Source organism: Odontesthes bonariensis, chromosome 5 (assembly GCF_027942865.1).
Source record: "Odontesthes bonariensis isolate fOdoBon6 chromosome 5, fOdoBon6.hap1, whole genome shotgun sequence".
Classification (NCBI taxonomy): Eukaryota; Metazoa; Chordata; class Actinopteri; order Atheriniformes; family Atherinopsidae; genus Odontesthes; species Odontesthes bonariensis.
Window position 1 is genome coordinate 29,273,061 of NC_134510.1, and position 25,384 is coordinate 29,298,444.

Below are 25,384 nucleotides of genomic sequence, written 5' to 3' on the forward strand. Positions count from 1 at the left end.
TGGTTTGCCCATTTCCCAGTCCTATCCACCCCAGTGCTACTGATTCTAGTGGATTTGGTGGTCGGCTCCCATTTGACAGGCCACATGTGAGTTCCTCTCCACCTACAGCTCATTATTTGCCTTGCTTTCTGCTTTGTTCTACACCTAGCCTTTGTTAATTCCTCCTAAGCTTGGAAGCTTCTCATTTCATCTGTTCCTCACAGAACATGCAAATTAGCTGTTTAGTGCCACCCTGCAAGTCCATAGGATTGATGGGTCTGGTTCCTCCAAATAGTCTCTGTAAAACATACAGGCTGTTTGAACTCCTTTTACTAAGACTTTGAGTGGTGCTCTCGAGATTCAAAGCAGAAATCCACAGTCATGGCAGAAATGGCTGATTTCGTCTGTGTGTTATGATACATAAAAAAAAAAAAACTTTTGCACTTCTGTAATAATGGCTGATTCTGATTGTAGGTGCTTCACATCAGTGAATGTGCGTGTACTTGTTTGCTACTGCTGCATTGCACAAGCATCTTTCCACATCTCACTCTCAGCATTCTAATACCACACAGTTGGGTCCTGTCTGGTTTTAAGAATCAAATGATCACCTATTAATTCACCTGCTGGTTCAGTCTTACTTATTCCAAGAATTCAACACCTCATAAATACCGGTATGTGCACTCAATCTGTGTAAACCACAATGGATTCCAGAGTTAATCACCAAACATCTGGGAGGACACCTGCATTAGAAACAGGTTTCACACTTGTTTTATATAGTGACTATAAAACAAGCCCACACTACCAGTTCTTGTTTTTCTTTCCATAGTCTTGACTCAATCCTCAAGTTCTCAGTAATCAGGACACTCTTTGACCCATTTATGAATAATACACCATATTTAAAAATGGTTTTCATCACGAGCCTGAATGACAATGTCAGATTTTAGATTAAAAGGTTTTACCCTCTGAAAATGCTTCTCTTCACAGTCGACCCATCTTAATTTTACTGTGTGTTACAGCGAGCAAGCGACTTACTTTAGTATATGAAAATTTCTCTGAGATAATATGCAACATCACTTCACAACAGTGTAAATCAAACCATCTATCCATTTTCTATACCTGCTTAATCCAAATTGGGGTTGTGGCTGCGGAGGGGCTGAAGCCCTTCAGGAAAAAGGGAGGGTGTACCCTGGAAAGGTCACCTGTCCATCACAGGGCCACACAGAGACATACGAGCATGCACACTCACCCCTACACTCTATTTAGAATCACTGTCAAACCTATCAAACATGTTTTTGGACAGTGGGAGGAAGCCAGGGTACCTGTAAAGAACCCAAGCATACTCAGGGAGAACATGCAAACTCTAGACAGAAAAGGCCCCACCAGGGATTTGAACTAGGAGCTTTATTTATTTGAAGTAGCTGCCCAAACCACCACACCACTGCATAGCTCTGTAAAATTAGCACATGTTAACAAAGATAACATGCAAAGTTGTTCTAAAGTATAAGGATCCAACTATTATTTTTTATATTTTTGATAGGAATGCACTGAGTGTGAAAGTGTCAGCCAAAACCAACATTAAAGATAAAGTTTATAGCTGGTGACAATTGTTTCTATTATTAATGATCTCTTTAATGCCAGGGAAATAAGGAAAAACAACATTTCTGTGCCCACCTAGAATAAAAGTCAATTAATCTTCAGTTTCAGGGTAGGGTCGATGCAAAACAGTTAAGACCTACCAGATAAATATCGCCCGCTGCCATCGGTTCATGTTATCCTATTTGCTGATTGGCTGATTGTAAACAAGCTGAATGTTGGCCAATTCCGATGTCAGGTCGATATAGCAATGCATCGGATCTTTGATTTGTCGGCCTATTTTGGTTTAGTTACGGTAATCATTTTTCTCAACAGAAAGATGAAAACAGCGAAAATGCTAATTAAATTTTGTTACTTCAAACTGCTCAACTGTTTGGGTTCATAGAAGACTATTTTTTTTTTTTAAACTTCATAAATATATCACATCTTGTCACAAGGTCCAGTAAAGAAGAAAAATGACTGGATATCTTTATCAACTGTTTATTTTTTCTATTTTCTATTAATTTGCTTATGTTTGGCTAATTTTAGCTGTATGACACTGGTATGAAATGTATAACAAAATGTTATAACATGGTCATACAGTTTTATCAAGCGACATGATTTATACTGAGCTCTGCAGCAGTTAAATCATGCATCAAAATCAAAAGAGAGATGATTACAAACTATTCAGTGGCAGGAACAGAAGTTAAATGCGAGTAATACATCCATTTTTGTGGAGAGCAAAGCCAAGTGAACAGTCTTATGATGGGCAACTGGGGATGTGATGTCATCACTCAATATACAAATCTGATGACAAATAGAGAGTTTTTCTTAGCACCTCCTCTGTCGATTATCAAACAGGCTCACCTTGTCTTTTCTGTCACTCAAGATCAATAAAAAAACAGCCCATGGCTTTTGCAGTAACTCCACTCTCATTCAAATCAATATGCCACATGAGGAGCTCAGATTTAATTTCTGCATTAGCACCATGAAAACCCTCAGCCTCCTGAGAAGTATGTAGCTGCTATGACTAGATTTTTCATGTAACCTCCCCCATTTGTATAAGTGGTGCATCATTGTGTGGCAGTACACATAATGACTTGTGCTTTTCTTCCGCACTTCTCTTACTTCACAGAGTCTGGTGGAAAATCTCAAAGCAGGCGAAGAGAGCAAAATCAATAATCTATTCTATTTAATGGGCTGGAGTGTCACAGTAACAAGATAGGAGTGGATGAAGCGAATCGTCCATTGCCAAATCTTAACAGAAGGTAGCAAACAGTCTCTCCCTTTCTCTTCCTATCTTTCTGCCTCTGTTCCTTCTTTCATATGCACAGTTGCACATATATATATATATATATATATATATATATATTTATATATATAGCCTTTCATCTTTACAGCAGCATCTTGTTATGAAATGTTCATTATCCACTAAAAGTTTCAGTTCTTTGATTCAGCATTAACTTGGTTCCTGCCCACAGTCACAATATTTAAAAAGGAATGGGAGTCTCTGTTTGCTTCCTGTATACCACTGAGTTTAAATAGTAATACTGTCTATTGTACTTTGCTCTGTCATCCTGTACATATAAAATAATTTAAGACTTTTTACTTGGCTACTGGCTTCAGCCATTGATGTTTTGACGACATGCACCAAATTAATCTCTGTGATTAAGCTTTACTGGACGGTGACGGTTTCATTTCTCGTACTACAAATAGAATATTTAGCCATTATGGTTCTCTATTGCTGTAATTTGGCTAACAATATTGGCAGCTCAATGACCTCAGACTTGGATGATAGAAATTAGAAATAATTTGACACAACCGTATTGTCATCTGATTTTCCTGCATACTACAGAGCAGTGTGATTGGAGCTGCAAATCCTTTCTCTTTTTTCAGTAACACCTGTGGACATCTTGACTTTTTGTAGATATTCCTGTCTAGAAATGTAAATTATTGTTCAATTTATGAGGACAATGGGGAATAATATGAGGTCACCTGTATTTGCTCCATCATTTCTGTTAATTCTGCTCAGCGTCTTGGCTTTGCAAAATGATTGACTGGAAAAACTAGCACCTAACACCTTTGACTTATTGTTAACAATACAATAAGACTGCACTAAGAGAAAAATTCTGAACTAGCTTTTCATTCAAGAGTTTGCTTTGTGCAAATAACTCTTGTTATGGTTGTAGAGAATGCCATCCTTTAACGGACTGATAAAGCTGTAAATGTAACGTGTCCTGTGTGAAAAGGGCTTAACATGCTTTACTGATGACTATTTGACATATTTGACATTCTATTAGAGCCCTCACTTTACAAATGTAACAAGCTGCAGACTTCCAAACAGATGACACATAAAGACCAGATTTAGATTTCCCACACATTACCTAAAACAGTGAGAAAGATATGCACAGGACTTAATGAAAGTAGGAGAATGTGTGGATAAATTGGTTGGACGAGGGGATGAAGGAAAAACAAAGAGGCATACACGATAAAGAAGAAATGCAAGGGGAGTTGAGAAACATGACGCCAACAGGAAATAGCATATTGCTACCTGGTAGTTTTGACTGGTCAATCATCTAACCCTACAACTTATCCACAGTTTGGTGAATGTGAAAAGTTCAGACTGAATCAAACTTGCAATGCCCAAAGTGCTATATGTTTCAGTCTCTATGTTCTGATAACTCCCCTGAACCACACTCAATGCTGTTAACATCAAACAGAAGATAAGCTATGTTGTGTTTTGCTCCAACATGATATAGACAGTGTTTTATCATCTTTTAAATTGGATTGTGGGATTAATGGCTTCAGATGTAAGGTGATGCAACAATATCAGAGCCCCGCAATCATTGGAATATAAACCATTCAGGCTTTATTCATCATCAGTCATATGATTTCTGGGACAATGATAGGAGCCTCGAATCTGGGCTTCATCTGAAATTGCCCTCCCAACTTCACAACTTCAGTTCATGCATCACATCTCTTCTGCCTTTTGTAGGACACTCTTATCTAAATGGCTCCTAAGACTGTTGTGAATTTAGTGACTTGTCAGAAGAAATGTTTGGGTAGATGATTTTTTCAAATTTCCCCCATTGGGAGATGAATAAAGTATTTTTCTATTCTATTTTATTCTATGAAGTGTAAGAGCATAACATGTTAATTCCTCAATGCACGTTTTCCCAGAAGAAAAATTCATTGTTATAAGATGAGTATTGTTTCCCGTTCCAAGTTTTTTAATGTTTGTGGCTGATTGATGTTTATGATGTACTACCCAACTGATAATGTCTTGAGAGGTACAACCAACCCTGACAGTCATTAGGGTTGGAGACCCTGATGTACACACTGTGCCACTGAGAGGAACCATCAGCTCACTGAACCTTATAGTAGTCTCATTGTATGGGCAAATGTGTACTAGTTAAGTATTGACACATTTAATAAAATTATCTGAACTTAAAATAATTTTCCACAGCACTATAGGGTGCCGCTGTAAGCCAGAAGTGCTTCTGAAACCTTGTATCCCTGTTCACCTATTTTAATCGTTACTTTAAGAGCTGTACAATTTCTGGATGGCTTAACTGATTTCTCCTCGCAGAAGCTTTTTTGAAAAATTGTAGAATGTATTCTGTCACCAGCATTAAACGGTTCAAATCATACAATCACTAAGATAGACACTACTTTGTGTTTTCAAGTAATCACACATCTGATCGGACAAAAATGGCACATGGGGTTCCCCAGGGTTCAATTCTGGGGCCTCTTTTTTATTAACATTTGCATGCTCCCTCTAGCTCAGATTATGCAAAGCAACAAAATGTGATACCACAGTTATGACCCACAAATCTACATCATCATATAGCCAGGGGGGGTATTCATTTGAAACCCTCATTATGTGCCTCAACAAAAAAACGACTTGGTGTTTCAGAATTTCCTTTAATTAAACAAAAATCACTGCCTTTGGAGCCAAGGAACAATGGTTAAAAATCTCTGCTCAACTCAAATCTCTTTAATTTTAACTACAATTAAAGGGGTTCATGTGTAAGACTGGTTTAGAAAAGTTGATCCATGTAGTTATCTCCAGTAGACTTAAAAACTGCAACAATGTATTTCCTGGTCTGCTGAAAATATTAGTAAGACAGCTGCAGCTCATTCAAAATGCTGTTGCTCAAGTGGTCAAAACCAGAATAACAAGAAAAGTGGGAGCTTCACTCCCATCCTAACGTCTTTAAACGTACTTCCTGTCCATCAAAGAGTTTTTAAAATACTACTCTTGGTTTATAAAGCTTTAATATTAACATACCTCAGACGTCTGGTAGGTTATGAACGTTCAAGACATAGATAAAGAGATAGTACTTCAAGCTTTTATGGACTGGATTTGTGGAACAAACTCCCAAATTGCTGCAGGTCTGCATCAACTCTTGGTTCATTTAAATCTAACCTTAAGACTTCCCTGTTCGCCACTGGATTTAATTGATTGATTTAACTGAATTGAAGGACATTGATGAACGACATTCACTGAACTATGCCTGTCACCCTGTTTTGGTTTACTTTTTTTTCCTTTACTAAAAAAATTGTTTTAAATGCTTTTATTTTCTATGTAAAGCACTTTAAATCAACTAGTTGTCTAATTGCCCTGGATTAATAAATTTGCCTTGCCTATGTCGTAAAAACTGCAGATGTATTTTTATTTGATGTGTTACTTTGCTTACCTTAACTGGACAAGGTATGATGTTGGTAAATCTCATCAGCACTGGAGCCAGTTTAGTAAACAAGGAATGTCCCCTGGATATCAATAAGACATTTACAATGTCTACCACATCTGCTAATGGTTTTAACTACAACATTCTCAGTAGTTCGTTAGTAGGACTTTCCAATAAAAACTTGTCATTTGGTCTTGGTGAAACACTCTGAATCAGCCCCAAATCAGGCATTCATAAGATTTGATAGGCAAAAGCATATGTTCTGGTTCAAATCCCAGCTGGGTCCTTTTGGCATGGAGTTTGCATGTTCTCCCTGTGTATGCATGGATTCTCTCCGGGTACTCCAGATACCTTCACACTGCCACTTCAAAATTGACGTTACGAGTGAGCATGCATGGTTATTTGTCTCTGTGTTGAATGAATGGATGGATATGTTGGGATGTGTGTGTGTTTACACTCGCTGTAACCATGTTTTTTCAGTAACTTCATATCAAAATACTAAACAATACAAAGACAGCAAATAACATCATATTTTTACTGCCCACATCCATGAGAGAAAATATAAGTGAAACATAAAGGCATCTGATGACACAGTGGTAAGTATGACTCAGTGAAATATGTGCTTGACTGCAGTATAGGGGAGCAGGGTTTGAACCTTGGGTGTGCAATTATACTTGGAGAGTAGACAATAGGTTATCTTTAAACATCCTGACTTTGAATGTCATGCATCAATGTCCCCCCAACTAAAAGGGAACCCTATACAGTGACAAATAGTGGATGACTCAAGGACAAGTTTTACGTACTTATACAGGACCTTTTTTGTTTCGGTGGGTGGAGGCCGATTTGTTGATGCAGCAACAACTACTTTGCAGAGGCAGACCACAGTAATAGAAAATTTGATTTGTATACAGGAATTTTTTGAGGTTACTCTCTGCCACTTAACAAGATTTTATTCATTTTGCTGCATTTCGAATACTTGAAATGTACATTACATGGTGACGTCAGCTAACACATTTGTACAGATGTAAACATTGGTAATTGTTTGACACCAACAGCTTTGTCATCATTAGCAGAGCATTAGAATGTATTTACATTACATACATTGAGTTATTGAGACTGCTCGGGGGTGTGGTGGTTAGCATCGTCGCCTCGCAGCAAGAGGGTTCCTAGTGCAGATGTATGTGTGGAGTTTCCATGGTGTCCCTGAGTATAAGTGGGTTTTCTCTGGGTACTCCGGATTTGCTCTCTTACAGATACCCGAATTACAAACCACCAACTATAGTACCAGTTTTTTCACTATGAGAGCGAGCAGCACTCAATAATCCCGAACACCAAGTTTACACAGAGACAATCTATTACAACAGTCTAAAAATAATTAAAAAAGGTTCAGGCAATGTCTTTTCTTAAAAAGGGGAAAGTCCTCCTTTTAAAAAGTCAATTTAAAAACAATGTTAAAACTACAGCGGTCAGAAGCTCACGACCTTTGTACTCTGCCGTCCTGGTGTTGCGCCGTCCTCCACTCTAAGTAGCCTGAAGGTCTCCTTGTCAAATACTGCTCCCATCCGTCGCACGGCCTCCACTTTGCGTGAAGCGCCCCCTGGCGACACCATAGACCTGCTCCCATCCGCCACACGGCCTCCACTATGTCGGAAACTCCTCCTGAGACGCCTTTCTGGCAGAAACTCCTGCTTCTGCCACTTCGCGTCCAAGCCCTCCGATCACTGCTTCTGGTGTCTCTCTCAGGACGGCTCTCTTTCGGGACGGCCCTCGTGGTCTTCTCATTCACATTCTGTTCTGCGCTCTTCTCTCCTGCCCTGCTACCGCGCTCTCTGTGGACGGCTATCGTAGTCCTCTCTGCTCTCTGCTCTCTATTTCTCTTCCCCAGTGTTTCAGCGTCCTTTAAAGGAAACAGTCCACCCACATTCGGCTACTTGTCAATTAGTGTGTGGGCCCGGTCAGAGGATTCGTTTACTGCCTAAAGTCATGAGCAGCCATTCCTAGAACATGAATGTAAACTCAGAGCAAATAAAATAACCACACCAATAATAAGTAAAGAAATCTCAAAACATACCTATAAATAGATTAAACAAAACAAGCAGTTAACAAAATTTGGCACATAATAGAAAACAAATATAAAACCAGCAGTAATGCATTCCACCTGACACGCCGTCTGACATGAGCATGAGCGTAGATGGTTATTTGTCTTGTTTGTCTCCATGTGGCCCGGTGATGGACTGGCTCCAGACCCCTGCAACCCTGAGCTGGATTAAGTGGGTATAGAAAATGGATGGACATTAAGTTATGATTGAAAAGTGGTTGATTTGTAATTTGTAGGTCAAAGAACTTTTAAATGTGGTTATAACATCAATATATTGAACAAACAATCACTTTGTTTAGCTGTGAGTTGAAACAGGGACAATATTCGTTAACACGGAAAATGCTTGACTCATTTAATTGATGGAAGAAATATGGTCTACAGAGAGACATGGTTTCAACTCGTTTAATGTTTCAGACGATATGTTATATGCCTTTAGATGCTTCTTAGACATTGTAAACAGGAAAGTTGAATATATCAGTGCAAAAAATGGCATTCGCTTGGTAGAATTATGGGATTTATAACTTCCAAGCTACGCAGACGAAATGTTCCATCAGCAATATAACGGTGTAATGGTACTACTCTTCTCATGTGGCTGTTAACTCTGGTTCTGAGAGGTGCTTTCCAGCAGGCACTGTTAAATTCAGTTCCCATTAAGGTCATTTCTACTTATTTTCGTAATCTAAGTGAAATCTGCGCAAAATACAAAGGTTATGTCAACATCTTTAACAATTCACTTTTTAACCATGTTTAGCCCAATTTTAGCCCAGACATCCAGAGACCATTTCGATGTCTTAAATGATTTTCAACCAAAAATTGTTTCGTGGGGTGATAAAATTAAATAAATTGTGACAGGTGATGAAATGTCTGATTGGCTAATTACATCTTTATACAAGGATAACTTTAGAAAATATGGAAATAGTCCAAAACATATTTCTTACAAGCTTGTCAGTACTTGTTCCTCCATTTGTTTTCAAACAGTGAACATCAATCAATATGCTTGTTGTTGTCAAACAATAGTCAAATTTGGCCAAAAACTTGTTTATTACAAACTTTTCTTATTCACAAGCAGTGTGCATTAATAAGCTAAAACCTGAGTTTCCCTGTTACAACTAATCAAAATTAAATATATTGTTTTAATTTCGTTGATAGCATTATCTATTTACAAATCTAAAAAGAATGAGACCAGTGGTAATTGAAAGTCCAACACCAGATTTCAATGGTAGTAAGGATTTAAATATCAGTCTTTGGAGACGGTTGTAATTTTGTTAATTTGTTTTGGGTTTCTTTGTTTGGTTTGTATTACCCATAAACTCCCTATGAAAAAGAGCTTCCATAAAAAGTATTAAAAAATACCTTTTTGTAAACACAATCATACATACACACCCATGCAGTTTAATAACAATACACAGCCCATATCTATTGTCTGTTTGTAGCTATGTAGCCATTGGATTAAAGAGCCTTTTGTGTTGAGTGGCAGTTAATTTTTATTTGAAACTCTATAGCTTGCCATCTTTTAGTCTCTGGACTCTTGCACATGGAGTTTTATGAATGAGTCTCAGTGCCACACTTCTTAACTTCTCTTAAACCTTCACTAACAAACGCATTATCCAATGCCGACTCTTATGGCTGAAGCAAACACTTACAATGAATATCATTTTATCCCACACTGAAGAAAGCAAGCAAATTAGTGATATGTAATGGTTAAATTTGTTTTACTTTATGTTATTTGGCTGTAAGAATGTATCATGATGACATTAAAGCTTGCATTGTTTACTAGTGGAGGGAAATTTATATTTTCTGAGCTGCTGGGATGTAAAAAGTATTTTTCTAAAATGATTCTACAGTCTTAAAATCTAATGTGTAAACTCGAGCTGCATCTCAGAGCTCTTAGCTTTGAATAAACCAAGCAGCATTCCTTACACAAATATTTACTGTACATTACCCTCTGATCTAAAAGGAAAAGAACATTGAGATTAAAAGTAAACACGATTAGTTCATTACCTCACCAATCTATTTTGGCTTAGATTGTGGGGCTTTGCCCATTTTCAGAGTCAGTCAGTTGTTATTAGCTCAAAGATTTGTCCAAAGCTCAGACAGAGATATGATATTAGTGTTAGTATTACAGCAAGCTATGTTTCCCTTTTGGAGGGGTGAAACAAGTGCCTTGACTCCTAGCTCTGAGGATGGCAGAGGGCAGAGGGTAGAGGGTAGAGCAGCTGCAGACAGCTCCAGCTGCCTGGAAGCTCAGAGCAGCCAAAGGCCGAGGACACAAATGTGTGACACGGTACCGAGGAAATCAGCACATTTCATCAGAAAAAAGGCAGCAGCTGAATGGCCTGTGATAAAAGCTCTTACTGAGTCATTTCAAGAACTGGCGGCAATGCTGAAAACTGATTGCATGCATTCACTACATCTCATTTCCTGCTCTTTATTTCCAACAAAAAGTCACCATTTCAAGATTTTGATAGCAGAGGGGAAGAAGCCGTTTTTAAATGATTTATATGCATATGTGCTCATCTAAGTCACTCCGTGTGGCTGCAGGAGATAGAGCATTCAATTCTGTGATTGAAATGCCAAAGATCTGCAGTATTTTTCCTATTATTATTGCAACTGCTGTGACTTATAATAGCGTTGATTTAAGTTGCAAGATTTGTAACCTCTCATGAAAGAGACTACATTTACTGTGTGTAGGGGAGACATATTAAAAGTATGGCTGCATTTAATTATCTATTTCCTGCGGTGATTTATTTTTTAGCTGTTATTTTCTTTATTGATCTGTTCATTTCTAAGTATGTAGAAAACCAAGACAGTTTGAAACCCCTAACCATCACCATAACCACCACACCCCCACTTTAAATTGTAATAATATATGTGAACACCTGTTTTGGTTTTGAAATGATAAATTGCACACAGAAAAGAGCAAAAACACCTCATATAAACAACAACTATAGAACATGTGAATATGTTAGTAGGCCTACATCCCTTTTTTAGTACATGTATAATCATAAAAATAAAATTATACACTACTGCAAACCACCCCATGCAGGGAAATAAGTACAAACGTAATCATTATCAAAGAAGGCATCCTGCTAATTTGGACCAATTTCTTGGTTATGAAAGATATATCAATAATATATCAATATCATCCTTAAAGAATACAGAATCAAAGCTTGTATATCTTTCACTCACAAGAAAGAGACTGATTGAAACATCATTTGTGTGTTCGTAGAAAGAATTTCCTCTGTGAAAAACCGAAGGGAGTGAGTCATACAAGCACATTCACCGTCATCACCTCCTTATCTGACACTGCCTGCTCATCTTCACACAAACTAACCAAGAGAGCAAACAGAGGCATCCGTGGGCAACTATAACGCTTCATTTAATTAAAATGGTCAAATATTTTAAGAGGGACTTCAGAGATGATTTTGAAATAAACTACGTTAAAGTTAAATGTTAAAGATCTCTTTTGTGAGTGTTACAACACACAACACATACAGACCTTGACAAAAGCATAAGGAGCATACAAACTTTACATAAGAATAAAAGTGAAATGAGAGCACCTTCATAAAAACTTAAAACTACAATATAGATCTCAGAAGTGAAAAATGCTGGGATTATAATGATCAACCAAAAGCTTCTACATTTGCAAGTTTCTGCCTCTAAGTAAAAAACATAGTTTTGACGAAATTTAGACATATCAACTTGTTTCAATTTTATTGATCCTGAAGTTGATTCCATGCCAAGGGAGCAGCATTACTAAATGCCTTTTTCCTAATTGAGAATTGAGAAATAAATGATAAAACAATCCTTGTACTTTTTGTAATATTTCAAAGCCAGCTGAGCAATCTGACTTCTTGTTGCATTTTGAACCATAACTGATTTGATGAGCCATTTTCAGTTTCACTGTGTGTACTTAGACATGCATGGCTTAATCTTTGAGACAAGCATATGCTACTGGCACTTTTTCCTTGCTGAGAATTTGAAATCCTTAATTTCCGTTTGTTATTTAAGACAGCATCAATAGTGCAATCGCAGACTCTGGCATAATAAAAAAATAAAAATAAAGAAATTGGTGAAACGTTGCCCATAAAGAAATATAAAACATGAAATGGACTAACAGCAATGCCCCAGGAATATGAGGCCAACATGTGAGTGAAGAATGATCTAATTTCGTCTTCAATGTTAACTGCTGGCTTGCATTCCTGCAGTGCTTTGTTTTTCTACTGTACTGTATGCTCTCTAATATGGTAAAAACATGCTTCAAAGGTTATTGAGGATCAGTTTTGTCCATATTTGTTCACTGCATGGCAACAAAAGCTCTATGACCAATCTCAAAAGAGGCACATCTCATGAAGGAGAGGGATGGATTAGAGTCAAGAGGCTCAATGCACCCCCTTAAACCGACTTCTTTGAGCAAAAGGTGCAAATGTATGGTTGAAAAAGGAGCTGTTGTACTGTATCATTATGGTATTTTGATCAAAGTATGTCACACACATTTCGTTTAGACCTCGGGAAATAGTTTCAACTAAAGAAATAGGTCTCCTTTAAAGAAATGCTTGAAAACGGAGTTTCCGATACAGTTTAGAGAAACATTCTGAGGGCTGTAGTTAAATAAATGCTGTAAAAGCTTCATTTTAATATTTAAAGACACCAGTAGCAATTTGAATAATTTAATTGCACAATAATATTCTCTGTTGTTAATTTTATACACTTGACTCTTTTTGTAATCAGTTGCTTGTGTGCTTGTTTAATTCATAACCCAAGACTTACAGTAAGCAAGTGGTCCCCAACAGAGCTCTGATGTGTTGGAATTTCCTTCCCAGAACAAGAATGTTGTTTCTATGAAATAAAGTGTTGGAGTCAGGGTGATTTAGGCTTTTGTAGGACCTTTGGGTTTATTCTAAATTTATGGCATTTGACTCTGACTGCAATTAAGAGGGGGTTAGTGTGTATTTAGGGTATTTGGGACCAGAGATACGCAGATTTATTAACTCTTTAGCTATTAATTGGTGTATTAGAATTTTCTCCCTTACTTTTGAGGGCCACACAGAATTGTGGTACGTCATATTTTCATATATATAAGAAGACTTTTTATATTGCTGACTCAGAGGCTGCCCGTCCTGAATCAGCACACTGCTACAATATTTGAGGTCATGAAGCCACAAAGACAAAGTAGGTGGAAGTGGAAGATGTTGGAAGGGGCTTTGCTACATGCTGTTTTTGGCACTGGAGAATGAATGATATTAAGCATTGGAACCCACTATAAAACACCATGAAGTCCTTCCCTCCAGCAGTGGTCACAGGCAATCAAAAATCTCTTGATGGATCATGGGGGTTGCTAAGATCGTGTTGTGTTACTTATTCTGTTCACGACTTTATTGGACATTCTTTTAAGTGCAGTCAACACAACTGTGTTGTGTCGGTGACCTAGTGTTCAACCATCTCCACCTATTTTCTAGTCAGAAAAAGTTGGCTCACTATGGTCATCAGTACTTACAAAAATAAAGGAAAGTACTACTACAAGGTGCAAAACAGTGACAGGAATCAATCAAAAACCTTGAGTGTTTACAGATTCAGTCGTCTCAGAGCAAAAAGGTTCTTGGTTCGTATCACTGCTGGGGTCCACATGTCACTTTCTATTTCTTTTGAGTTCTCTGCCCTACAAATAACATACTATACAGTGTAACCCCAAAACTGAAATAAATGAGAAAATGTTATTTTTCGGTATCATAACACCACCAGTATTAATGCACATCTTTCGTACTATTTTCCTTCAGAATTGGTCTATATGTGTTGAATATAAAACTACAACTAGTTTACAGTGTGTTTGTATACACCAGTTAAAAAAGACTCATCTCAGGAGTTTGCATTTCCTTTTCCAATGATGTCTAAGAATCAATTCTATACATTATGTGCCCACAATTACATTTTCAGCTGATACAAACCGTTAAATTTGCTTCCAAATGGTGAACTAAAAGGTCACCAAATGTCCTCCTTTTTCATGAGCAAGTCTAATTTGTTTCTAGCATCTGTGATGGAACATCTGCTGCTTACCAAGGAAACAATTAGCAATCCATCAATCAAAACTCTTTTTTGCAGCTATCTCAGATCATGTTCTGCCAAAAAGCATGGGCAATAACAAGCAACTGTTGGCAATGAAGTCTCAGGCAAAACTGTATTTTTCTTGGTACCAAGTGGAAAAATGATTGGTAAGTTTGAATATTAATGATTTGTGTGTGTTTGGCTCTGTTAGTGAATACAGCGAGCTATCTTGATGATTAAAACTATTTTTTTTGTGGAAATGCATAGCTCTTACACTAATTCTCTAAACTTCAAAGGGTGATTAAAAAAAAGAATTAGTTGAATGGTGATTGTATTCAAGCAAGGCAGTGTTCTTTGTAGATGCAGGATGTAGGGTAGATGCAGGTTTTGCTCTTGTCTAAGAACTCACTATAAAGCAGCCATGGACTATGGCAGTGATGGAACAAAGTATTCAGAACCTTTACATATAATCTTTATGAAAGTGCCAATAAAGTAGTTTAGAAATAAATGCTCTGTTTCAAGTTGTTGTATCTTTTGAGAAATTTAATAAGTAAAAAGATATGTAAGTGTTCTCTAATTGAAACGTTTGATAAAATTTGAATATTTATTTAAACAAAGTCATTTTAGAAGTTTGCATAGAAAAATCACAATATGATGGGACTGTACACAACTCCCGGAAATCAAAGTTATGACCCTAACCAGACATTGCATTTTGTAAGACATCAGAACCCAAAAGGTAGGAAATTAGTTTAGTTCGTGTGCATATTTTTGTTTAGATGATATCTGATTTATCATTTCCTTGTAACAGTTAGTCTTCACCAGGCAGTTTGGATCAGGTTTACATTAACAGCAGATGTATACTTGATTTCCAGTGGGACCAAAACTCCACAATCTTTAACTACTTCCTGATCTTCTTTATTGTCTAAACCTGACCAACGGGTTTTGGCAATAGAGGGACCATGGAAACCATAAATATATTAATATAGATATCACAGTGTCAGAAACATCCTGCTCAATGTGTATGTTCACATTTTAAGCCATCCGAACGGCAGATTTTCAGTGTTATATATGATTTTACACTGTATATACTACAATATTTCAGAGACTACCATATTACCAGCTGTGGTGTAGTAACTGAAGAAGAGTAAAGTCACTAAATGTGAGGTCAAATTAATGATACAAGGAGTTATTCTCCCCAGTCAGTGAGAATCCTTATTTGATCTCTGAAGTTTAACAGCTTCTGTGAACTGTGTGTGCCGCAGGGAGCTCCCTCGTGGTGATAGACTGCCCCATTCTAACATTTTACCTGGAGTGCAACATTCCACCATGATCACCTTCAGGCATTCTGACGCATCCTCTAATGAGCTCTCCAACCAATTATGATCCCATGGAAACCCCCAGTCCCCTTATTTGCATCTGCTACCATGCATATACAACAAATAGCTGAGGAGAACATTCTTGCTTGAATGCATAACATTGCTCTGGGGACAGTAAGATGGATTTGCTATGACTGGGTACTATTCTGCTGGTATATCCCCTTCAAATAAGAATGTCCCTCGCCACAACTCTCCCTACTGGGACAATCTGCAGCATGACGAAGTGCAATTATGTGCCGCATAATAGCCAGTTCTAACCCTAACCCCATTTAAGACATGAAGGGCAAAGCAAAACCCTGTGGGACATGCTGTTACTGTGGAAAATTGGGAGGGAGAGTATGTGTGACACATTGACTGAAAAAGCTGGCAACAATGGGCAAATAATGGAGGGTTACACCTCTGCCTGACATCACCAGGCACAGGCAGATTGTTCAGCGTTTGTGGCTCTGCTTGGGAAGAGATGCATAGAGACATTAGGATGTGTTACGACTGTTACCAGTTACTGTAAGTGAGGTTTTGAAACAACCGTTGGCAGAGCATTTAAGCATTGTCTGGCATCTGTACCGCGTTAAAGAATAAGGCGAAAACCTTAAATCTGTGAAAAAGTAGACACTTTTCACTTAAAAATTTTTACATTTTTCCCATGGAATTCAGTGATCAGACAGAATTGGATAGAAAAACATGCAGTATATCCCATTTTTTTTCTGATCAATGAATGCCACTTGTTGTTTTGAGAGTGCTTAAAAAGCATCATTTCTAAACAAAGTATCACCTTTCAATTTAATCTTCATGTAAAAAAAAAAAAATACCCTAAAAGCATGAGCTTCACAGTACAGCTGTTGTCACCGTATCTCATCCACACCCACTCTTGATTTTTTTTCATCTCGTATTTCTTTTTAAGATATCTTTCTTTTCACACCACAGCAAATCGTCTCCATCACTTCCACTTAAGTGACATTTACAAATGAGGGTAAAATCAAGAAGGCAGTGGATCTCAAATTGGAAAAGGCATTGAACTGAAGATAATGCCACAGGCTCCTTAATATCAAACCAAATGATATGAAATGTCAAATGATGTGACATTTTTGCAGCGCTGAATTTTATGCTCCCACCCTCCTCAATGCAGCACTTTTTTTTAGAAGCCTTTATTTGAATCTGTTAGTAAAAGCTTGATAAGATTAATGTTATATGGGGGAGTACTGAACATCACATATACCCAGAAGAATGTGTTTTCTAAATTAGAATTAATAGAAGTAAAGGTCCAATTAAAACAAACAGAAATCAACGTTAATGCAGTGTCACATTCGAGAGGAAATTAAACTATTTGGACGTGCGTTTAATACTCCTCACAGCACATTTCCATGATTATTACTGTGCCTTCAGGCCATAAGCAAAAAAATCTATCTGGCACAGAGGGGGAACATATGATGATTTTATTTCACCTACTTACTGCATGCTGGTAAAATTTTCATGCAGCTCATAGACTTCCGTGACATCCTGGATACCCAATGACATCCAATCTAAAACAGTGTTTCCCCTATGAATGGCCAATTTCTCAGTAACCGTTTGCCATGTATTATTCTGATGGTTGCTTTTTTGTCTTGCTCCCCTCAGATGGGTCTCTCGGTCACTGTTATTCAAAGTCTGCTCTCAGTGTCTTGAAATGCAGCTAATTTAGGTTAATTTGTGAGACTGAGGACAGAATGAAGGGTCAGGGTCATTGTCTTAGCAAGAGCTGAATCATACAGGCTCTAATGAGATCAGACTGATGAAGGCCGTCAAGGATAACATAAAACCTTATCAGTTGCAGATTAATACAGTCGGTTTGAACATTTACGGTGTCTGTATATAAAGATGTCCCCTTACTACCTCCAACAATTCTCAGGTTTAAAATCATGTCACTGCAGTTCTGAAATAATGATCCATATTGATAAAGCTTTGAAACACACAGCTGTAAACATTGTATAGTCTTATGTGATAGCTAATCAACGCCGTGACCTCACTGCCTGTGATATGTGAGACAGAACGGGGAGAAAATCCCATCTTTCCAAAGTATTTCATCTCCCTGCTGAACTCGTGCCCTTTGTTCCATTACGTTTGATTTGGAATCCTGTTCATGGTCCAGTGGCTCCCATTTTCTCATGGGAATATCGACAGGGAGCCTTCATTTGTTCTAATCAACGTCTTTGTCATTCTAGAACAGATGTCGATTCAATAATTATATTTCCATCTTCCAGGCAGATCTGTGCGAAAGATTGGTATGTAAAACAGCAAGACTCAAAATATAAAAACTTTACTAAAATAAAAACCTCCCTGTTCCGCAGAAGATTCACTACTTGATGAGCAGTAAAGGGTTTCTGAGATTCAGGGTTTTTTTTCAGAGTCTTGTTTCCTGGAATCACTTCATGTCTTTCTCACCAGATGTGTAACACCCACAGCTCTGGAAGAGCCTCCGTTTTGTGATAAGAAGAGAGGTGATAGCAGCTCATGTTTATGGCACTGGGGTAATGTACTTGTATGCGACCCCGGGGCAGATGAGCAGATGCTTCATTACCCGCTCTGTGAATTAGGATTATAACAACACACAAGATTTGGATATGGAGAGTCATGAGAGCCGTAATGGAGGACAGATCCATGGTGTACACTGATGTTCACAATTTATGGAAGTTTTCAGGGGAAAAACTGCATGGAAAAAAAAAATGAATGGATAAATGAATACAATAATCCAGCCACAAATATATTAGTGTGCCAGCACGAAAGATTAATGAGTGCTTTCAGCACAGAGCATTGCAGGGCATTTCATAAGAATCACAAACTCTCGGCTCTAAAATTACCACTGAGGTAAATCAGCAGTACTGTTAAATAGATACAAAATAAGACCTTCTTTTAAAGGTCAGACGGCATTGACTAAATTAGTTTTAGCTAAGTAAACACAGTTTAGGTTAGAATGTGGGTTCTGTTTGCCATTAAAACACTCAAGAAAAAAGATTATGGTTGCAGTTAACACAAAGTCAACATTAATTACAGGTCTGTGACAGAATCCAAACTCTGGTCCCCTTTTTGAAGTTTGGACTTGCTCCATGCCCATTTACCACCCATAACTTTTGGACCCTTTACTTCCTTCCTTCCTGTCTGGTTGCATAAAGGTCAAACTACTCTGCGCAGTGGCATTTAATGTTGACTCTGAGCTAAAGTCATGAGATGCAGAATCCTCCAGTGTAATAATAATTCCTTAAGATTACTAAGGTGATAAATATGAATACAGACAATAGAATCTCCGTTAAATGCTTTCTATTTTAGGTTAGAGGAAAATTATTTTTCAAGAATAGACTTTTGTTTGACATTTTAAAAAGGACTTGCCTTTGCTTCGCAAGCACACAAATGTATTGGAAGCATTTATTTGCCAATTCTGCATCACTATCATTGTGGTGCCATTTACACTGAATTTTTTCATTTTTTTTCATATCAAACTAACAAGTGCCTGATTAAAGGCATATAGACAGGGTTACACTCCAATTGAACGGTTTCTGTTATATAAATTTTGTTATATACAGCCAAAATCTTCACAGAGCTTTTTAAATGTATCAACGAGTCAGAAGATTCTGCAAGGTAACAGTAATTCTGATGCCTATACTGAAATGTAATTAGGATCATAACTCCAATTTGTAAGTATAAGGTAAGTTTAAAATAGAAAATCGAGAAATGTCTTTGGTTTGTATCTTCACTCCAATTTAATCGAACTAAACGAGAATTAATTTGGAAGTGGACCGCAAACTCACCTTTTAAAGAGGTCTTGGTCTGTTTGTTTGATGCCCACAAAGGTTCAGATGACTGCCTTCACACCGATTCGAATGATCCACACTAACACAGTAATGTACAAGAGTTTATATGTATTTAATTAAACCTGTCAAGTGTGAGCACACCCTTAACGGAAGGCTTCTCCTTCACAACATCCTCATGCATGGAGGAGAACATCTGACCCTGAGGACCAATCAACATTTTCAATTACATGCTGGACCCTGTTGCATTCATGGACACACTGTAAAACATATGTGAGAATACTGCATCCTCTTTCTTTAAACAAAAATTAAATTAAATTACAATGAGAAAAATTACAATAAATAAATTAATACTAATAATTACAATAGAAAAATTACAATGAGAATGACAAGTGCATTCACGGACATGCCCCCCAATACCTCAAAGAACTCCTCACCCCCCACCCCCCCACACGCACCCGTCGATCCGCAGCTTTGCACACCCTTAAAGCTCCCAGAACCAAGCTCCGCACTATGGGCGACCGGGCTTTTTGTTCTGCAGCTCCAAGGCTGTGGAACGCCCTCCCAGAACATCTGAGGGCCCCACAGACCACTGATGCTTTTAAACGTAGCCTAAAAACATATTTTTTTAGGAAAGCTTTTTAATATTTTATTGCACTTTTTAACATTGTGCCCCTCTTTTCTTTTAAGCTTGCACTGTAGCACTTTGAGATTGTTTTAATGTAAAGTGCTTTATAAATAAAATTCATTATTATTATTATTATTATTAAGTGGTGCCTTGGAGTAACATATTTCAACCAGTTTGCTGTCATTTCTAACATCGTTCAACAAACATCAACATTAGATCCCATGAAAGTACGTCTATTTCAAATAAGGGTCTAAGGAACTTATGCATGCTTGACTCTGTACATTAGACAAAACAATCTGAAACTTAACGGTTTAGACATCATATCATAGCCTTATAGTTACAAAATCCATCACAGTGTAGGCCTAACAACACGTTCAGACCGGGTTGTGTATGGAAGTATTTTGGGGGCTTCTTCCTGTAAATTATTCTGTGTTTGGATAAATATCTTTGTGTTGATGGGTGTGCATCATCCATGCTTTTGTTTAGCAGTGTTTTGGCAACTTGAATGTACTTCTCAGCAAGATCATTGCTTTGAGGATAGTGTGAGCTTGTGGTGACATTAGTGAATCCCCACTCACTTGCAAACGCTGCAAACTTTCCTTATGTATATTGTGTATATGAGAGTCTCAGGGATGTTGTGCCTGGCAAAATTTACTTTCAGTCTTTGAATGAAGGTATTAGATGTTATGTTACTTAGTTTGTCAAGTTCTGCTGTAGAAGTCAACAGTGACCATTTAGTCCTTGTTATTCCATGTGAATAAATATCTTTACATTTTCCATCCCTCTGTCTGACAACATTTCTGCACATAGTAAGACTGGGGTGATAATCTGCTAATAATGCTCACCTTTAAACAGAATGCCATTAATCACAGTGGTTCCAAAACTCAATAGCCTGGGGACACCTTTTTCTTTCTTTAGGCCATCCCTACTGTATAGCGGATCTCCATTAGCCTTATGTCACTGCTGAATATAGAGTGCACCTGCATATCCATTCTTTCACCAATACTTCTGTCTTAATCAGAGAGGGATTTCCTTGACAATGTGTCTGCAACAGGTATTTCTTTTCCATGTTTATGTGTAATTGTGAAGCTGTAACTTTGGAGCTGCAGTCTCATACTTTGAAGTCTGGGAGGCGGCGCTGCAAGTGGTTCCTTCATTACTGATTCAAGCAGTCTATGTTCACTTTCCACAATAACATGTTGACCATACACATAGTGGTGAATGCACTTGAAGCCAAACAGGATTGCATACTCTTCTTTTTCGATTTGGGCATAATTGATTTCACTGTCAGTCAGTGATTTTGAAGCGTAACTGATGGACTTGCCCTCCTGCAATAGAACTGCACCTAATCCATATTTTGATGCATCAACTTGTAGCTTTAGCTGTTTCGAAGGGTCATGATATGTTAAAACAGGTCCTGGCTCCTGTGTGATTAGCTCTTTAATTTTTCTGAAAGCTTGATTGTGCTCTGCATCCCATACAAATTCACTGGATGCCTTCGGGAGTTGGCGTAGGGGTGCATTTATCTCAGAAGAGCAGGTTGCAAACTTGGACAGGGTTTCTCTGCTGCAACCATGGAGTTGACCCGTTCTGTCGGTTCAGTGACTTTAACGATGATCTGCTGTTTCTCCATATTCTGTATTTCTTCTTTCAGACAGCTGCGCAGTGCATGTGGAACTCAGCTTGGAGGGTGTACTACAGCAGTGGCATTTGGGATGGCATGGATTGTGCATTAACTGGGAAATAAATGTAATACCTGTGAAGACATCTGCAAAGACATTCATAATGTTTGTCTCGGATGCAGACATAAAGAATTGAATGGACAAAAATCTAGACAAGCTTTTAAGCCTAATCCAGGCAGTGCTCTTGTATCAACAACATAGACTTTCAGCCGTAATACAGCATCTTTATATTTGCATTGCAGTGTGCACTGACCTCTCACAGCAAGGCGATCTGCTCCATAGCCAAAAACAGGTTTCATTGGTTATAGTCTTCCTATGTGTTGGAATGACATTAGCAGTAAAGTCTGTATCCAACTTGAAGCTGACAGTCTTTTGGTTGGGCCCAACTTGAATGTCCACAAAGGCGTCTTTGTGCTATTTTGTTGTTGCTGTTTTATAGCATCAATGAACAACTCATTGCTCTCAGCTTCTGACTAATTTTTCGCTCACTGCATAAATACTTTCTCTTTCTTTGTGAAGTGATTCTATTTTCCACAAGCTTTGCACTGTTTCCCCTTGGCCGGGCAGGTGCCTCCGTCATGAGCTCTGTTTCCACAAGAGTTGCACCCTCGACGTGTTATTCGTCCTTCTTGACTTATCAATGCCTGTGTTTTTCATTTTGAACTGATGATCTGTTGGCTGTGAACAGCCCCTTCTCGTTGGTTATTAATACTGCACGTTATTGTTTTCAACTGCCTTGGCAACTTTGTGCAACTGAGCAATACCCACTGCCTTAACCAAAGTCAGTTTAGACCCAATGTTGAGTAATTTCTCTCTTACGGTGGTTGAATGGATGCCAAAAACAATGCATTCTCTGACCAGTTCATCAATATTGGCATTAGCACAGTCCTTCATGAGTAGTCTCAAGTCTGTCACAAATTGTTCGAATGGCTCATTTGCTCCTCTTATTTTCTCAAGAAATTTATAGCGAGCAAATATCACGTTGGTTTCTAGCATTACGTAGGCCTCGTATTTGTTAAATAGTATTTTCAGTGATTGTCCTTCATCTTCAGTTATAAAGAGGTGTTATAAATATCTCTAATCTTTTCTCCAATTCAAAGGAGATGGTAGCTGCACTTTTCCTCCTTGCTCTTTTCCTTGAGCGTTCCCGAAAACATCAATTCCACATATAGTTTAAACTTACGACGTGCTTCGGGGAGGTTGTTCCCTGCTCATGTGCGCAGTGGATCTCCAGCGACGTTCATTTTGTAGTCTTTTACTCTGACACCATGTCTTGTTTTTGAACTGTGCAGAAGGAAATTACTTACTTCGAAGACCTCTTAGTTTAATTTCTTTACTCTTGTACTTGAAGGATATTTTTTGCAATTGAAGATATATGTTTCTTTGCAAACCACACTAAGCTTGTTTGTGAATCGTTGGGTGTGAGTGAAACACGTTTTGTTGCTTACAAGGTTTTGGCAGGATTTGCACTCCATACTTTTAGCGCTTATGAATTTTTTTTTATCAAACAACGTTTTAACTACTGAAATCAATGGGCTTCCCCTGTTACAGACCCATTTGCACAGCTGCATTTTGCCCTTGACCATAGCACCTCTATTGCAGGTGTCGTTCATGCTAACAAAGGCAGAGCATGTGAAGACTAGCTCCTGTCAGCTTGTTTGATGCGATAGTGATGAAATCCACCAGAAGCCTTTTTAAACCTTTGTACTTTATACTAAAACAGCATATGTTACATTTTACCTGTCACTGATGTCATTTAAGCCTACACAATTGATGTTAACACTGTATGCGCATGGAGGTTCCTGCAAATGATTACTATATATTGGCCGATATAATTATCTCCATGTCTAAAAGTTAATTCCTCCTAGCTTCTCTGTTCTGTCAGTTTGCATTAAGCCCAGCAGCACATGTGGAGAAGCCTCTGACCATGAGACCTTGTATGTTTTTTCTATTCAGCTCAGCGATTTCACCTCACTAGCTTTATTAGGTCTTCTAGCCATCCCTAAGCATTTGCTCTCTGAACCCAAAGCCAAAAAAGATTTCAGTCCCAAAGGATTGGAGATGGACTCAAGAGAAGCTTGAGGGCATGCTACAGAAATCAAAAGCCCTTTTAAATCCAGAGACTGAAAATAAGGCCTTAAAGGCCATTTTTATTTGACTGTGAGGAGGCTGTGATGAATGGGATGCACTGTAAACATTTTCACAGGGGAACACTATTAATGGTAGAGCATATGACACTGGGAAGCACAGACAAATGCAGGAGGCATTGAGGAGAAGGATTTTTGTGTTGACGGGTTTTTTTCTGCTTTTGAAGGTGCGGTGTCAGCTCACTTTGTGCAATTTCTGCTTACAGGGCTAGAAAGACGAGGTCAAAACCTTGTAGTCAAAACCACAGATCCCCTTGGTTGCATAGCTACTGCCTTCAATGTCATTGTGAGGCTTTTGGAAACTCAACAACTCAACTGTTTGTATCCCCGTAAACAAGACTTTCCAATGATAACCCAAAGGACAAAGGGTAAATTACCCAAAAGCTTCTTAAATTGCCACATTGTAACATTTAAACCACAGGGCTTGTCTTCACACAGAGTATTTCAGTGTTCAGTACAACAACAGACGACACCAAACATTTAATGGCACATTAGAGGAGCACGCCCCTACTGTGCATACATCGTGCCAATTAAAGCAACAGCTGCTTTTGATGACCTCATATCCTCAGTGGATCATTAGTGTTATTAGTATTATTATTGATATTATCATTAGAAGTATCCATACAGCCAGTAAGACCAATGTGATGGCTTCAGTAACATGACAGCAGCCTGATGCAAAATTCTGAAATGGTGAGCATATAGAAGTTTCTGTTTAGGTTTGCTTCTCCTATGCACAGTAAAGTGCAAATTCAATTACTTGTTTTGTCCATGCATCTAGGCTGAAGGCCAGGCCCTACAATCTAAATGGTAATCTCAAGCTTATTTATTTTTTCTGCATGCTCTAACTGTAGTGTTGTATCGGTACTTTGTGAGAGGATGCTCCTTCGCCAACATATCTTCATTACCTCGTGGGACACTTGACATAATGAGCATGTTTAATCCCCGGTAAAGCAGCCACCACTTTGTAATTGGCATAGACAAAGACATTGGGAGATAAATTGAGGCAATGCACCTGATGATTATGCTTCTTTTCTGTCAATTTAAGTCACACAATAATTCACAATGATTTACTGTTCTGTAGCATCAGTTGGCTGCCATCTTGTGCACTAAAACTGCAAACATTTTAATTAATTTTGTGCCTGATTTGTAGGCATCCTAACAACCTGTTTGGACCGAACAACAGCATTCATGGGTGACTTTGAGATGTGCAATGGGTCTGAGTTTTGTTTGCCCCCAAATTTAGCCTCTTAGACAGAATACACTGAGACACTGTTTTGATATCAAGTTGAGCCACACGACTACCTGTATCAGCCTGTCTATGAAAGCGAAAGAAAACTACGACCCCCTGCCTTGCAATCTCCACTGGGCTGAAGTAAATTGCTTTCTTTTT